General features: G+C 40.3%; 1 protein-coding gene across 8 annotated transcripts in view; it reads left to right on the plus strand.

The window, feature by feature from the left end:
• The window catches only part of add3a (adducin 3 (gamma) a), a 103,497-nt gene that overhangs the window by 50,565 nt on the left and 36,076 nt on the right, over nt 1-16,856 (plus strand). For 5 of the 8 annotated variants that reach the window (XM_080879587.1, XM_080879593.1, XM_080879591.1 and 2 more), the window contains exon 1: nt 14,281-14,665. The exons of the other annotated variants lie outside the window; for them this stretch is intronic. The gene's annotated coding sequence lies outside the window, so the exon portion shown is untranslated. Of the gene's footprint in view, nt 1-14,280; nt 14,666-16,856 lie in introns of those variants that run through there. 8 annotated transcript variants of the gene reach the window in all.

The following is a 16,856-nucleotide window of genomic DNA, read 5'->3' on the forward strand; positions in this document are numbered from 1 at the left end:
GAACTCTACTTCTTCTGATATATAATTGTACATGCTGAATATTAGTGTTTTAAACTGTTTCTGCTCCCACCTTATCACACGGGGTCAAGCTCCTGACGTTCCACAGCTGCTCGTCTCTGACGGTGCGAAAATATGGAACCCAGCCCCAGTGTTGATGTGCATTTATTATAGCTGGGAGTTAAGTCACTGGTAAGAAATCTTTTTCCGTGTGGAAAAGAATGCTCCTCTCTGTGAGCGGAAAAGCTCTGCTTCATTTCACAAAGATTTCTGGAAGATGTATTTTCCCCTGAAGCATAAACGTACGCGCTTATTAAAGGCCTACTTACCGATTTGCCATGTGACTGTGGCCTTCCATGAAAATCCTGTATTCACTGTTAAAAAGAGCTCATTCAGTAGCACTGCCGGGGTGCATTCTCTATGTCATGGATATTTGCTTTTATGTTGCATGCTTAGTTTTTCATCAATTTTTGACTTTCGCCGTTCCTGTTTCTAATAAAGCACGCAAAAATAAATCAGCCACAGTTTGACACACACGATCACGAGTAAGATTTAAAATGTTCAGCTTTTCATATGGAGGGAAAAATAGCTCGAGTTCTTCTCTGACAAGCCTGTGAAAGATTGCCAGGGAATACACCTCGTATGCATCAACTGTCCATGCAGCACAGAAATCCCCCCCAAACTTGCTTTTTGCTTGGTGGATAAAATCCCTGCTTGTTTCCATATGTTTATTCAAGCAAAGTGTGTTTAGTCACCTGGTGCAGACTAGGGATGGGTATCGTTTAGGTTTTATCCGATACCAGTGCCAAACCGGTACTTTTGAAACTGTGCCGGTGCTTAAACGGTGCTCGAACCGGTGCTTAAAGAATGGAGAACACAAAATTGGTCCAAAAACCTCTCATGTTCAGCTGTTTTATTGTAAAAAGATAACAACGTTAGCTTTTTCTGCAGCTATAGGGGATATATGGCATCACTCTTTGGCTGGAAGCAGTGCTTAATCAATGGAAAAAACAAACTTTGTCTAAAAACCTCTCATGTTTAGCTGTTTTCCACTTTTTCTTTGGTCATTTTAGCCTTTTTGGCCAGGGTGAAGGGAGTATCTGCCATCAAACAAAAAGACAGCTGCATGTACAGTAACTACGACAGTGTTTGCTAGTTCACCTTACGTGCATTAATGTAATAACGTGGTTAGCCTACTCAACGTAAATTACACACGAACAACATTAAGCTACTCACGCAGAGAAGAACGGCTGCTGCTGCTGCCATCATCATCCTCATCATTTCTGCTACACTGGCAGGGCTAGGGGCCAGGACTCTCCTCTTCAGGTTTTTTGGGGGATGTTGCTAACTCCGGGTCCGATAACAGGCAACCCACGCACAGATGTGCTCGGTGTGAGGTCTCGCAGCAAGCTATCAAATACGGCGCATTTCTCGGCTTTTAAAAACATGCTATTCGTCGCCAGGTGTTTCATCAGATTCGAGGTGTTACCTCCTTTGCACAGTATCGGCTTAAAGCACTTGTTGCAGGCTGCTGAGTTTGCATCTTTTGCTGTGAAGAAAACCCGACTTTGACCGCTTCGCTTTGGGCATTTTTAATCTGTAGCTCTGTTCTAAAAGAACGTACGTACCTGGGCCCGCCTACTATCCTCGGAAACGTAAAATGATTGGCTGGAATCCAAAATGTATGACATCTCAGGAAAAAAAAAAAGCACCGAAGTAAAACACCAAAATGTGCGCTGCATTTCGGTCTGGTTACTACCGTTTATGTCAGAACTGGTGCCATAATGGCACCGGATACTGGTACCCATCCAGACAAAGGTTCAGTCTGGTGTGAAGTGATTGACTTAGAAAAGATTTGCATTGAAATGAACTGCTTAATTTAATGGCTAGAGCACATTGGTCCACTTTATTATAAAACACATTCAATTGATTTATCTTTATCATGGTCTTATGTAATGACTGCTGCCACTGTTACTGTGATAGCGAAACATTCCTGCTCAGTGCTCCGCTCTGTTTCCCCTAAGACTGCCACTTCAAAAAAAGCTTCATTATCCGACTGAAATCCAGGACACGAGTATATTCTTGTCTTCTGCAAGGAAATCTATGTAAGCTACTGCAGTGCGGAAAAAAATCTATTCGGCTGCTGTAAATATTAAAGGGGTGAAAGAGGATACAAGATGTTTTTTACATCCAAGTTTTGGTTTTATTGCTGTTTTCCATTTTTAAATAATAGGATATTTTATAGAAAGCATCAGTTTTTTTTTCCATGATACTGAAGCTATTTTCATGCTTTTGACCTAATCCTGCAGGCTTTTATGTGAGAACTTGAATATGTGATGTAGTCGCACTGACCATTAAACACACTGTATCTGCCAGTTCTGTAGAACCAAGTCTGTGTTATAGCAGATTATTGGAATGTGTACGCGACAAGGTGGTGCAAAGGTTAGGGATGTTGCCTCATAGGAAAAAGCCGTGTTGCCTCGTTTATATTATGAGTGTCGTCCCAAATTATTGGGGAAATCTGCAACATAGCATACTACGGATATGTGGAGGAGCCAAACAATGTATCCCCGTATGAGCTTAACCGTGTGCTTCATCAGAGACTGGACAGTCACCCCCTAACCCTGAATTAGATAAGTTCCTCCAACACTGTCTGAACAATTGTATGTCCAAACAGCTTTATGAATAGTATAACTAAGCCTGTTTACAGCTTTGGTTTTAGAACTGTTTGTCAGACCCAAATTTCTGAACCTGAGTTTTTTTGTCTTCCATTACCAATTTTTGTAACCTTACAAAACTAGAAATGCAACATTCACACACATGTAGTAGTTGACTGTGAGCATAACCCAAGTGTAAGGTTACAAAATGGAACGCTTGCTTATAAGGTATATTGGATTTGTCAGCTGTGTTCAGTGAGTTGGGGAAAAAGGGCCACATGAGAAATTTTAACATGTAGTACGAAAAGGCAGCTGCATCCTTGAGTTAATCATTTAAATGAAATGTGAACCCTGTTCATAAGTGGCCATAGTGCGCTGATGGAGCTGAACCTGTGTACCGAGACTCGGTGAGTGCTGTGATTTGAATCCTAAGCAGGGGCCATTTATTTAAAAAAGGAAAAAAACAAAACAAAACAAAAAACTTTCTAAAGTGAATTTTGTTTTGAAGGCAGCAGAATCGGACAGTCCAGTTTTGCCAGTCCCACTCAATCAGGCATTGATGCCAGCGAAAGCTTTGAGAAAATGTCAAGTAATTCACACCAAAACTAATTCAGTGCACAGCTTGTGTTGTGTAGCCATGGAGCAATTCAGAGCGCTCTGCTGTTTAGCCTGTGCCCAACTATAAAGGCAGTGTCTGGCGGTGAGGACATACGGTAACGGTTAGCAGCTGAGACGCCCGGCCTTGGATTGTGATTGTTTGTGTGGGTGAAGCAACAGGGGCCCGTTAAAGTGTGTCTGTAACTCTGTCATTACCAGCTATAATTACAGGGTGATTAGCAGTCGTGTGTGTGTGTGTGTCTGTGTGTGTCTTGTGTTATGGATTACCTTAATTTGGCATGTGATCTGTTTTTCAGAGGAATCGTACAACAGGATCCAGATTGGGATTCATTTATTTAATGAAATAAACTTTCTTTTACACAGGAACCAGTAAAATTTGTGACTGGTTGCAACACTATTAGGATGATGCTCATCAAATGCATTATGCACCATGCATCTTATTTTTATTGTATTTCTTGTTTTGTAAATATAAGACTGTGTAGATGAAAGAGAAAAATGAAAAGCGGACCAGTGTCCTGAAAGAAGCAGCAGAAATATGATTCAACAGTTCTGATCACAACAAGAAGAATTAATGACGTTAATATAGATGAAAATATTGAAAGTCAAAATAGAAAATGTAGTCATCTCTGAAATGACATTGAAAGCAGGATTGAGTGATTTGTGCTCCGAGTCCTAGCCTTGAATTAATGTGACGGGCTTTGTATCCAGGGAGCTATTTTACTGCTACTTGTATGAGCATAAACTAAGTGAGTGGAGAGAAGAATGAAGCTTGAAGCTTTGAATGTCTTTGTCTACTTCCGTGTGACATGCACCACTGCTTTCTGTGCCAAAGGTAAAAGTAGGTGAGCTTCTTTTACCGTTTTCATTCAGAGGAACTGTCTTGTGGGATGTAATACTACAAAGCACCTTTGTGTCCCTTTAAAAGTTTGTTTAAGGAGCAGGATGTTGACTTCGACGTTTTAGTTCACTGACAGTCTTTGAATAGTCATGCTACTGTGTTTGAAATAAATAAATACAGTAACTGATAAAGTGTCTGCTGAAATTCAGAAAAAAGTACCAGAAACACAACTATTAATCTATGAATTCAATTTCATTTTATTGGTCCCCCAAAAAAGTGGATTGCTCTAAAGTAGGGATTTTAACCTTGTGTTACATGGCGGGCCACATGCAGCCCCCTTTGATCCTGAGTGGGCTAGACCGGTGAAACTCCCCTTTCTGTCAGCATGAAGAGGTTTAACTAAGATCTCTTTAAAATAAGAAAAAGATGAAATTTCAGAAGTATATGTTGGTTTTTCTACATGAAGTTCTGCTGTTACAAATGAAAGAAGTGTGTCAGCATGATTTAAACTAAGAATTTAAAGACGGTTTCTGTTAATTCACAGAAAAACACTCATTTCTATAGTAGATTGTGGGGAAAAACAGGAATTGTCGTGCTACTTAATTACTGTGCTACAGGTGGGACATCCATGAAGTGGGTAAGCTGTTTATCAGGAGGAAAAGCTGTAAGATTTAAAATAAAATCAAAAGTCCAAAATATATGCCGCCCTCCTAATTTTCCAGGCTGATTATCACCCCAGGCCCTTATGTCTAAATAATTCACAGATTTTACATGATACATAGAAGTCAACATCCTACATTGACATAATTTCCCTAGGGATTAATAAAGTATTCTGGTTCTGATTCTGAGTTTGAGTGCGGTACTGCAGTTGGATGCCACTGTTGAAAGATCTCAGTTTGTAGAATTTATTCCAAGATATTTTACAAGGAAGTGTCATTATTGAAAATTGGAGACCTTGAATTCCGCAACCTGAGGTGACAAAGTGGGGAAATGAATGCTGAGGCAACCGGTGTGTAAAAGTCGCCAACGCTGTGCTGACTCAATCACTGCAGAGTTTCAAACCTACTCTCGCATTAACATCAGCATAAAAACTGTGGGCCGAGAGCCTCATGTCATAAACTTTTATGGCTTAACGGCTCCTGTAATGCGTATGCAGGTCAGTACTTTTATCCATATAGTGTACGTGGAAGCTCAGACTACATTCCATCCATTCATTCTCTTCCACTTATTCTTATCAGCGTCATGGGAACCTGGAGCCCATCCTAGCTACCATAGGGCCAGACTACACCCTGGACAAGGAGGTGACTATATTAATATTTTTTTTTCTCCTGCAGTGTGGATTCGAGGTGTGCATGGCATTTTGTTGTCAACAAGGAAGGGAAGATTTTCATGTGTGTGGATTTGAGGTAATCTGATATTCTGTGACTGTTAAGAGTGACAACAGTACACGGGAATGATTATTACAAGCGTAGAAACCCCAGAAATATTAAAGAGAGATAAAGACTGCATGCAAAGATATTACAATGCAGCTGGGAACTTATCACCTGTGCTTGTCACAGGTGTTACCAACATTGTTAAACACTGTAAATCTCGGCTAAATTCAAACTCAAAAGTAGTTAAAGACTCTTTTAGATTTCAATGCAGATGCCAGAAATGCTGAGACATAGAAATATGATGCGGCGTTGTTTACCAAGGTTAACTGAAGTATTTCCAGTGAAACAAGAGTCACTTTAAATTTAAACATGAGCTTTGGTTAGAAATAAGGACAGCTGAGCATTATAAAGTAAAGGAGGAAATTACCTCCTTGTTCACAGTAGCTAAAGTGGCCATAACAACGTTTTTGTTTTTACGGTCAATTCATTGTGCAAGTCGCTGATATTGATACGATCTTTTTCAGTTAAAGTCAAATGTTTTGCAGATGACTCACGCAGTTCATCTTGACTGATCGCCTGTGAGCCGAGATGTTATCTTATCTGTGTGTTTAAATTTCCTCCAAACACTGAAGCTCCTAAGCACTCGTGCTGTTCTGCCGTCGACCTGAAATAGCACATTTGACAGAGGGTGATGCCTGGGCGGTGACTTCCCATTGTTGCTTCTAGGCCACGTTTTATCTCTGTCAATGGAGGAAACAAACTCCTTAAAATACACACACAGGCCCGCTGCTTCCTTGCTCACCCTCTCTGCCTCCACAGAAGTTTATTGTCTCTACCTGAACCTTGAGGGAGAAGCAGGCTTCCCTGTTCACGCTCGAGTAGGTTCATGCATTGGTCTGTGTGCGTGTATTTCTTCTCTGTGCTAAATAACACAGCTGCTCAGACAGGCACAGCTTTGTTACCAGCGAGGGCTCCAGGAAGTGAATCTGAATGTGTCTCTTTATTTTAAACATTAGCTCTGCTCTTAATGCCTATTTACCCTTCAAACAGGGATTAGTGACTACTTATTATGACTCCTATACAAGTGTAAAACTAGACTAGAGTCGCGTAAACATGCGTGTGAGCGATAACTTTATGGGATTGTGTGTGTGTGTTTGGACACTGGTGACATAGTTTTGTCAAAAGTCTGTGATTCCGGTTTTAATTGGTTGTGGTTGCTTTGAATAAGTGAAGACGTGAGATTAATGACCGGAATTTGCAGTTTGTGTCATCCTGCTGTTTGGACTTGTTTGTCAAAATGTTTCCCTTCAAGAGGAGTATCTGATGTTGCATAGGAGCTGGCAACTGTGAAGCAGTTTTGATGTTGTCCTGTGAATTTATACTTCCTTTAAGGAATAAACTTGAACTTCCTGACATGTGGGCAAATGGCATTTGAAGTAAGGTCAGGGGTTTTTCCTTATAACCATTAACTGTCTTATTATGTTAAGAAATCCACATCCATCCTTTTCCCTTTGAGGAGTCTCCACATTAGTCTGTTTCTATTTTATTGTGTGTGCGTGTGGTGTCCTTTTTTTTCCTTTTCCCCTGGTCATGAGTTCAAATGTTTATATATTCCCTGGTAGTTAACATCAGTGAAAGTGCCCTATTGCTCCTCTCCTCTTACTGCTCGCCGTTTGGTGGGAAATGCTGACAGAACGCTGATAGCAGGGCTTTGGCTGTAAATGGATACCAGCAAGCATTCAGCCCAGCAAACTGTCGGGCCCTCTCCTCTGTTGTGCTCCGTTTTTGTCCACGGCTTATCGCAGGATTCAAGGAGTGGATGACTTCAACAAAAAATGTAGGATTACTTGAGTACTGTAGTGTGCAAAGGACTCATTAATCTTTAAAGTTAATAACAGTTGTGTGGAGTGTGTTAGAGCACTAAGCGTTCTTTTAGATGTATAGGATTAGTGCAGCTTTGTTTGTCATGTCTCACATGACTGAACCAGGGGAAATAACAGTAATTTTGGTGTCCACACAGCCATAATTAGCTGTTGTTCAGAGACTAGCCTGCTCTCATCACCCAGTGAGATATGTTGTTGATTGGGCAGCATCTTGAGACGGTCCCACCTGGATGGTGCTCTCATTTGTACTCAGTGAAATGGCAAAACAAAAGCTGTTTTCACACATGCACTGCAGCCCTGAACTTTGTTACCGGGTGGAACTGCATGTAAGAACACAAACGTCCAAACTGTATAAAACTGTCTTTAAGATGCCAGTTCCATGGTACAAAGTCTGTGTGATATCCAGACTCTCCTTTAGAGCATTATCCAGGCAGCACCATGATCTAAATAAGAGATTTCTAAAAGTGAGTCTCCTCCTCACGTGAGCAAAAGCAACTTGAAATTTCCCAACCCGGCTCTCCCAAAAATGTCCAGAGATCCATTCAGACCTTTGACACGCCTTTCTGTAATTTACTGTAAATTCAGAAATCTGGCTAGACTTGGTGCGCAAATCTGAACTGTATGGATACAAATGATTAGATACCCATGCACGCCTGTCTGCTAATGACCAAGAAAGCATCGACAGACTGACTACCCAGCATTCTGTCTGAATGACAGAAAGCTGATAACAGATTGTTGGAGTCAGTAGTCACGTCTGAAAAGTTTATCTTATGGTTTTGTAGTTAATCTTTAATAGTTTTATATTGTGTTAAAACTCTTTCAGATACTCTCAGTTTTACTATTAAAATAACTTAAACTGCTCAAAACGTAAGCGTGTCTCTATCTGTACTACACTGTTATCTTTATACAGTTAACTGTTTGGGGTTTTGTGTGAAAGTGGCTTTATTCAACAATGTGCACAGAGCTTTTTTTCACAGAGTCAGCTGTCTGCGTGCGTCCGTGTGTGTGGAGTTTGTAAAAGTGCTGAGTGATGCACCGACTTCCAGAAGGAGGGGTTGAGAGGGATCGGTCTCCTTTCTGTGCCAGTCTATACTTGGCATATTTGCCGCACTGCAGAAGAGAATGCTGTCTAGACACAGGTCTTGGTAGTGTGAATATAACTAATATTTTACCAACTGGAGCTGTTAGTATAGAGTAACACCATACAGGATAGAGTGCAAGGAAATCAATTGATTGTAGTGTGATCCTTCATAAGTTATTATGATCTTTAGTTGATCTTTAAGTGGTTTCTTCAGATGTGATTTGCGAAAAGCAGGTTTTTTGTCCGTTGCATATTCTTCTAGCGAAAGTGCTGCAGTGTGACAAAAATCTTGCTTGTATAGAATTATGCATATAACAGATTATAAATGGATAATACACTTGTATTAAAGGATTTACAGCTGTGTACAGAGATGCCCAAGCTGATTTTGCTGCACTATTGTTGCAGTGTTACTTTCTCTTGACTCGGATTGCTATATAGGTGTTTATTACTCTTAAGCACTTTCTTTTAGATGAGCTGTGAAGGATTATCCTCAATCTCAAATAAAAGGTCCCCTCCAGCTGCTGCATACCAATAAAGGTATTTTCTGTAAGCATTCTTCATGTTTTCTCACAGATCAGCATTGCAAAAATGTCCCCAGAGTGCATTGTTGTTCTTCTTTCTGTAGAAGGCAGTTATAAACTGCTCCTGGCAAGAGTAGATGCCAGGTTTTAACAATTTGAATAAGTGTGTTCGGTTTAAGTCTGGTTTAAATCTGAGGTGGAAATTCAAAGGAGAGCAGACAGGTAATCCTCGCTGAAAGGTAATCTCTATATGGATTTGTTAAACTTCGTCACTGAGACAATGTTTGTTCACATATGAAGGTAGATTTGAGAGTGAGAATGAGAGAGGAAAAAACAAAAAAATAACCTTTGTAGAGGTGTAGAGTTGGATCACGTTAACAATCCATTAAAATTTGGCTTGCATCCACCAAGATCCAGAGTCATCTTAATCATTTGTTGACCGAAATTTGACAAAAGGCCTTGAGAAAACCCTCTGGTGTGTATTGTTAACAAATGCTAAATGTATAAAGATTTAAAATATAATTTCCCATTTGACCTCTGACCTTTCCTTCAAGGGCACTGGATTGACCTGAAAAGTCAAAGTGATGATAATGCTATATAAAGGTATTTAAAAAAACATGTTAGTCACTGCTATTGTTTGAATTGACAATACAGACATATAAGCCACTTTTCCATAAGTACCAACTCGGATTGATTGGTTTTCTATTATCATCCAGTACTACCTAATGTGTGAAGTTGTTGTTATAGCAACACATCCAGCGATGTAATTAATATGCGACATGAACGCTATAACAAAGGGGTTTTTTTCCCCCCTAGCCATTTCTGTCATTGCCGGGTTTTTTAAAAAAAAAGAAAAAAGAAAGTTGTTTTTTTCATTTATGTTGCTAGGCAGTTCCTGTTGACTAGCAGCCATGTCAGTAGCGGCTACAGCTGTGATGTTCGAAGGAAATGCATAAAATCTTAATTTTATGTTTGACTTTTATCTGAGTAAATTGTATTTTTTCATCTGCATGTGATGTATCTGGGACAGCCAACACCACAGCCATGAGCTTAGTCCTTTTAGCCACCAACGATGCTAACTTTGGCTAATAAACAAGCTCGTGTGACTCGTCTCATTTTATTTTGAAGGTACAACTATGACAGAATTTACATTTACATACACTTTATATACTCAGTGGAAGAATTTAACTCTGGTGTCTCAAATATTCCATGTCAGTTAAAATCATATCGTTTGTACCTGTAAGTGTCTCGCAGACAAATAATAATTGATGCGACCACTGTCTGAAAGCTTTAGTTACTGCATATTTAAGCTTTTATATTTCAGATAAAATGCAAGGCAAACTGATGTAGCAAATATTCTTTAATTGGATGACAAATTGTACAATATAATTTTCTTAAAATGGTAAAAATAACAGATCATTAAAGAGGCTGATCTTTTTGGGTCAAATAGGAAAGGGATGATACAGAAACATGACAGCCTTATAAAATACTTACTCTTTATGAATGTATAACTTGTATTGAATGACAAGAAAAGGATTTGTCTTCTTCTAATGGAAAAGGGGCTGTGGGGAATGAAACATGGGGATTCCTTCATAAAATGTCTTCTCGTTAAAACTGTCCATAAAATTCAACTTTCTTTTGTAAATGTTGTCAATACAAACAAATGATACTGATATATGGGTATTCTAAATATCACAATATAGTTTGCATTCAAATATCATGTCACATTTGACCTCTGACGCTCTCATTCAAGTTGACCCCAAAATGCATTATATCTTTAAAGAAAACTCCTCCTTGCTTTCGCAGTGTTGCTTGCATAACATGTACTTATTAGGATTTTTGTTTAAATCCTATTTTCCCATGGACCTTATGGTCTGGTACAATCAATGCGCCGGATGTTGCTCACAGGCCATACCATGCCCAGGTCTGACCTATCTCATACTCTCCACTGTTGTTGAAAAGATGGAATGAACGATAAGCTGTTGACTCCATTTATGCTTGTGCTGGTGCAATTAGTGTTCATTATTATGTGGTGTTTTCCCACTGTTTTATATGCAGTGCCAGCCAATGGAAACAAAACACTGGGACTTGTTTCCCTCATGGATCCCCACTTTTTTGTGGTCAGGTTCTTTTTTTTTTCTTTTTTTTTATTCTTCCTCTTTTTCTTTTTTCTGAAGAAAAAGAAAAAAACTTATTTTTCTACTTCTTTGTTCATTCCTTTGTGACCTAAAGTAGTCGGAAATACGCAGGAAGAATCAAGGGTCCTGAACAGGCCAATCACAATTGTTGCGGGCTACGTCAGCACGGTGTGTACTTGCATTTCTAGGGTGGTGCAAATCAAGTTACGGTGTAGGATTTCAGACAGGTGTGCGACTATGACGTACGTATGATGGTAGATTTCCCGGTAAAGGGTAATTCCCCAGTGAAAATAACAAATAGCACATGTCACCTTTGGTTTTAAATTCAACAATAACTTGAGATGCTTGGAATGTATTACAGTCTTACACACAAGTATTATTAACTTGTATACATTTAGCACATTAAAATTCTTGCCTGGGTTCTTTATTAAGCACATTTATTTGTTGTGCGACCTGAACAAGCATCACATTTTCACCACTTTGTGTTGTAGGCAAAAATTGAGCTTTAAAATGAAGTCGGATGTAAACTCAGGAGGAAATTCTGATGTCACAAAATAATGCAGGGCTTTGATAAAGTTATCTTGTGGCAATTTTCCAGCTGTGTGGCTTGGCGTCTGTTGCAGCAGTGTTATCACCGTTACTCTTGCAGGAACCTAAACAAAAACTCCATATCATCTAAGCCATCAGGCGATCACAACAAATGTGTACTATAGCCCTTTGTTATCTAGGGCTCTCATGAAGGAAATTTCATGACATTTTGCGTAATGTGTGAGTTTTGTTATGATAGTGACACACTTTTGCAGGACTCAACTGGTACTTGACGTGCCATTACTGTACCTTGCAACTTGTGCTGCTTTGTTGAAAGTTGAATGAAAATGGTTATGATGCTTAACAAATTAATGTTATCATTCGTTTATATTAATTGGCTAACAACATGTTAAGTGTAGTGACTTGTAGATTAAGACTGTCTCAGTGTTTCCACGTGTAATCCCTGAATGATGATGTGAAGATCAGGGCTCTGTGGGGGCCATGCCATCTGTTGCAGGTCTTGTTCTTATCTTGAGGATGTCCTTATGACCCTGTTGTGTGCTTTGGGTCACTGTTGTACTTCTGAATGACAACTTCCTGAAAGTGTTGTTGAAAGATCACAGTCTAAATACCTAAAGTGCCTAGAAATAGTTTCTTTATATTATTCATATTTTAGGATTTTAGCTTCAAATGCATGTCTTCATTTAACTATACCTGATGCTGAGTCTCTCAGCTTATCTGCATCATCACTATGTACATTCTTACAAGGTTAAATCCAGAGTGTGTGTAAAGCATCCATATGTAAATTTGCATTTGATGTGAAGCGTTGATCTTTTAAAAGCAAACATTAGAATGAATGACCTGGCTGACAAGTTGTTGACATCTTGGTTGCCTGGATTGTTTGTTTGTCTTCTGCATGGATGGCTTGTGAATTGGACTGTATTCAACTATTGCAAGGGGAAATGTGTGCCATGTGTTTCTCTGGTGGTTAAGTCATCTGTGGCTTAGCTTATTCCCCACTGGGGGGTTGAGTTTGTGGTCTGTGTTTTGCAGTTGTAGAGACTTGGTCTATTTCCTGCTTTGATTGCTCAACAGGTACAGAGCCGGAAGATGCTCCTTCAGCTGGAGACTGTGCTAATGTTCCCACTGTATAGCCTGTTAACGTGTACCGAAAGGCAACATTCGCCTGTTTTCTTTTCCCTTTAAGACACTTCTGTTTATCATTCTGCTAATCACTTTTCGTCCAAATGCTTAGCAGTTGTTTTAAGGCCAGATTTTATATTTTGTTCAAGTTCATAATCTGTATTGGTTTGCCATTTTGTTAATTGTACCTTTTGTGGCCAACCATCATATCAGTGTCTTCAATGGACAATACAGGCAACCCTGACAGTCTGATAGCGACCAAACAAATCACAAAAATGTTAGTTTTTTTCGGTTTTAGGGTTTTTTTTGGGTGGACCACCATATACCTCTTTGTGACCAGTTTCATGTAACGACAGCAGTTAACTTTCAGCAACCACCCACCAACTCATTCAGTCTCCAACTGGTCTCTAGGCTTGTGTGATTGGAGTCTGTTAAAGAGTCTGCAAGATGTCTGACAGTGTTAATATGAGAATAATGTAGGGAAGAGTTGATGAATTCGTAAAAAGTGTATGGGTGTATTGTGAACTTCCTTTTGCATTCTTAGTGCACACAGCACCCACTTTTTAAAACTCAAAACACACTATCTGATGTAGTGTACAACCTTTCACAGCGTCCTAACCTGATTTTCGTCACATTGTTTGGAGTTCATGCATGAAAAACAGCTTTGGTGATAAAGAGAGACGGAAAACCAGAGGACACATTTTTCATATTCCTCACCAGCATAGAGTGAAGAAAGAGAAAATGCTTTGAGTGCTTTTGAGCAAGTTTAGGGAGTGTAGAAATACAAGATGTCGTCATGGCTTCAAAAATGGCTTTAGAGATACAATGAACAGCAACAAGTATGAGAAAATTGTATAGGCGAAGTGAGTAGGGCCACAGACTTGCAGAGAGCTGTCATGTGACAGATGTATTGACAGACGGGTGACTGAATTATGGCATTAAATGATACTTTTTAACAATGTTCTTTTGTAAGGCTGTTGGTATTTGATTTTATCAGAGAGCCAGATAGCATTGATTCAATGGGGCAGAAGTGACAGTGAAAGCTGAGCAGTTTCTGCTGCAGCAGGTTGTGCGGCTGCAGTTATGCTGCTTCCAGCCAAACTAATAAACACTGACCTTTAGTACAGTCGCCCAGCGAGGGGGGAAGGACAGCAGTGGGTGTGAATGAGAGACATAAAAAGAAAGCGAGCGAGAGCGGCTAGTGGAATGTGAGGGATGTGAATGGATCAAAGAAAAAAAGAGAGGAAGAAAAAGGCTAGACTAGATGGAGAGAGAGAGAGGGAGAGAGAAGGCAGTGGAGGAGGGGAGGTGTGATTAGTGTGTGAGCCTGAGCTCTGATTGGTCAAAAAGCCTGTATGTATGCCTTTGCCTGATTGTGTGTGTGTGTGTGTGTGTGTGTGTGTGTGTGTGTGTGTGTGTGTTTTAGCCAGTGGGCGGGGGATTAAGCTTGCATCACGTGGTCGCTTTAGCTTCTTTTCCACACAAACACACGCCCCCATTCACTGAGGGCACGCACATACACAGATCCTCTCACATACACACTCACAGCTGTTGATACTTCTCTATCTGATGAACGCTGGAGCAGCCAAGACGGGGAGACTGTAAGAATCTGGGAGAATCTGCTGTCTGCTGGCAGCTTCACCGAGGAGCATTTATATGGAAAATCTGCAGGGACGCGTGGACAGACTGGTTTTCTGATCGCCGCCTGGTTATTCGTATCCCGCTCTTTCTCTCTCGTCTCTCCCGGCTTCTTTCTGGGACTCACTGGTGGAATTTGTGCACGGGCACCAAGCAGCAGTGAAAAACAGAGACATGTGTTTTGCCTCAGCTGCCTACTACTACTCCCCATTCTCTCCCATTCACTGACCACGTAGGAAATAAACACAAGGTTGGTTGTGCTTGCATTATATTTGTGTGTCGGCTGCTTGTGTCAGTACACCTGTTTGCATATTTTGTATGTATTCCCTCTGTTGTATGGACGGATGTTTTTGTTTCATTCATCCGACTTGGGATCTGTTTTCTGCTCCCACTAGAACCCGGGGCATGACTCCAAAGGTTACTATCCAAAAAAACTGCCAGGGCGCTCAGGCATATAGACCTCTGCACTGTAAACACGTCTGGCAATAATAGTGCACTGAGTGTGAGCACCAGAGAAGATTAGCTCTGTGAAGGAAGATAGCAGGGAGTGTTTTAGAATCCTTACAGATGAAGTATAGAGAGAAACATATTAGACTGAATATATTTGCAAGTTAAAATGCATTCACAGTCACTAGTCGTTGCTCTAAATCAAGATTTCATAAGAAACCATCAGCTTAAACTGATAGCCAGGCATTACTAGGGTTGCCAACCGTCCCTTAAAATACGGAATCGTCCCGTATTTCGAAACAAAAGTACACGTCCCGTATTGAGCTAATAAGGGACGCACTTTGTCCCGTAATACAGTGAGAATCAAAAGTAGTCTATAAATGTTTATGGAATTAACACTTTGTTTGAAAACATAATTCCCAGCCCCTCTCCTGCTTTGTGACCAATGAGCTGACACCACACTTATGACAATTCGAGTATGACAATTCAGATTACCGCTCATCTCATTGGTCGAGGAAAGGTCGCTTGCGGAGAAAATACCGGAAGACAACAGATGACCACAACAACAAGCATGGCCAACAGGGGAACAAACGCCGACTCTGCGGTGCAAGTCTCGGATGACAGTACACCTAAAGCTGGGCAAACACTGTGCGATTTTTTTCAGTCACGTTATTCAGCTCCTGCTCAAACTGCACGATTGACTCGCAGGGGTTAGAAGTTCGTATGTCACGATGTACTCTCACACTATACCGCCCGATGCTCTGATGCGACCTGAGTGCTCACACTGTGCCTCCATAACATGAAGGTTATAACAGAAAATCTGTCGCTCGCTCTCTCTGTCTTTCACTCACACAGACACACCACCACCATCAACTTTGCTAAATTGCTAATGAAAAACATTGATCAGGCAGCTGTGATTGAGCAGCAATGTAAATCCAACTATTTTCACGGTTGTTGTGGTCGTGATAATTTTGTGATGCCACATCGAAAAGGCTCGGATGAGCTTTTCAAAGTTCTACAAGTTGTGCCTCCATCGCTTGTGTCCAGATCACACGCTGCACAGCCGTGCTGCGCCGTCTTTTTCACCAACGTTTACGTTTGCGCGTGAGCAGTGTGAGCGCCTGTGGTGACACCCTCACGAGCGATTGATGATCGGGAGCTGGTCGTGAGGTGTTAATCACTTCTCGTTACCCCACGTATACTACACGACGCACGATGAAGGCCAAAATCGGTCCGATCACTCAAAAATCGTCTCAAAATGGGCCAAAAATCGCACAGTGTCTGCCCAGCTTAAGCCCAGCATTAGAGCAGCAATGTTTGTTCCCCTCAGAGAAAGGGAAGAATGGGAAAAGGAAAACACCTGGCTGGAAAACGTTAATATGGGCATGTGCAGTGAATATCAGCGCTATGTGGCCAGAAGTGTGATAATATAATTTATTTTGTGTAATAAACAACTGCAAGGATAGATGATTACAACAAATTGATGACTAATACATAAAAGTAATACATAGATGAATAATGATGATGAGTTATGATGCGTAATCATGGGAACAAGCGGGTTTACAAACAGGAGCAGCTGATTAGCATTAGAAAAGCTGAAATAATACCTCAACTGAAGCCAATTGTACTAAATGCACTAAATGTGCACTGTTACAAGAATATTTTTCTTTCTATTGTTTTCTATTATTTTAAGTTAAGCAGGACAGAGTTCTTTTAAAGAAAGATTTACTTATATTCTCAAAAGTTAAGCATGACAGGCTTCTGTTTAAGAAAGAGACCTGTTTTACTGTGTTAATGTTGTCATTTTGAGCTAAAAATAAATGGCTAAATGATCATTTGTTTCACATGTATTCATATCACAAAGAATAGAATATGCATCTACTTAAATCAACTTCAAGTCAAATGGTTAAAAAAATAATTTCACACACAAAAAAAGAGCTAGAAAATTCACCACACTGGGAAGGGTGAAGACAACTGGGTCGCCCGGCCCTGGC

Source organism: Rhamphochromis sp. 'chilingali' (assembly GCF_963969265.1).
Source record: "Rhamphochromis sp. 'chilingali' genome assembly, chromosome: 4".
NCBI classification, from domain to species: domain Eukaryota; kingdom Metazoa; phylum Chordata; class Actinopteri; order Cichliformes; family Cichlidae; genus Rhamphochromis; species Rhamphochromis sp. 'chilingali'.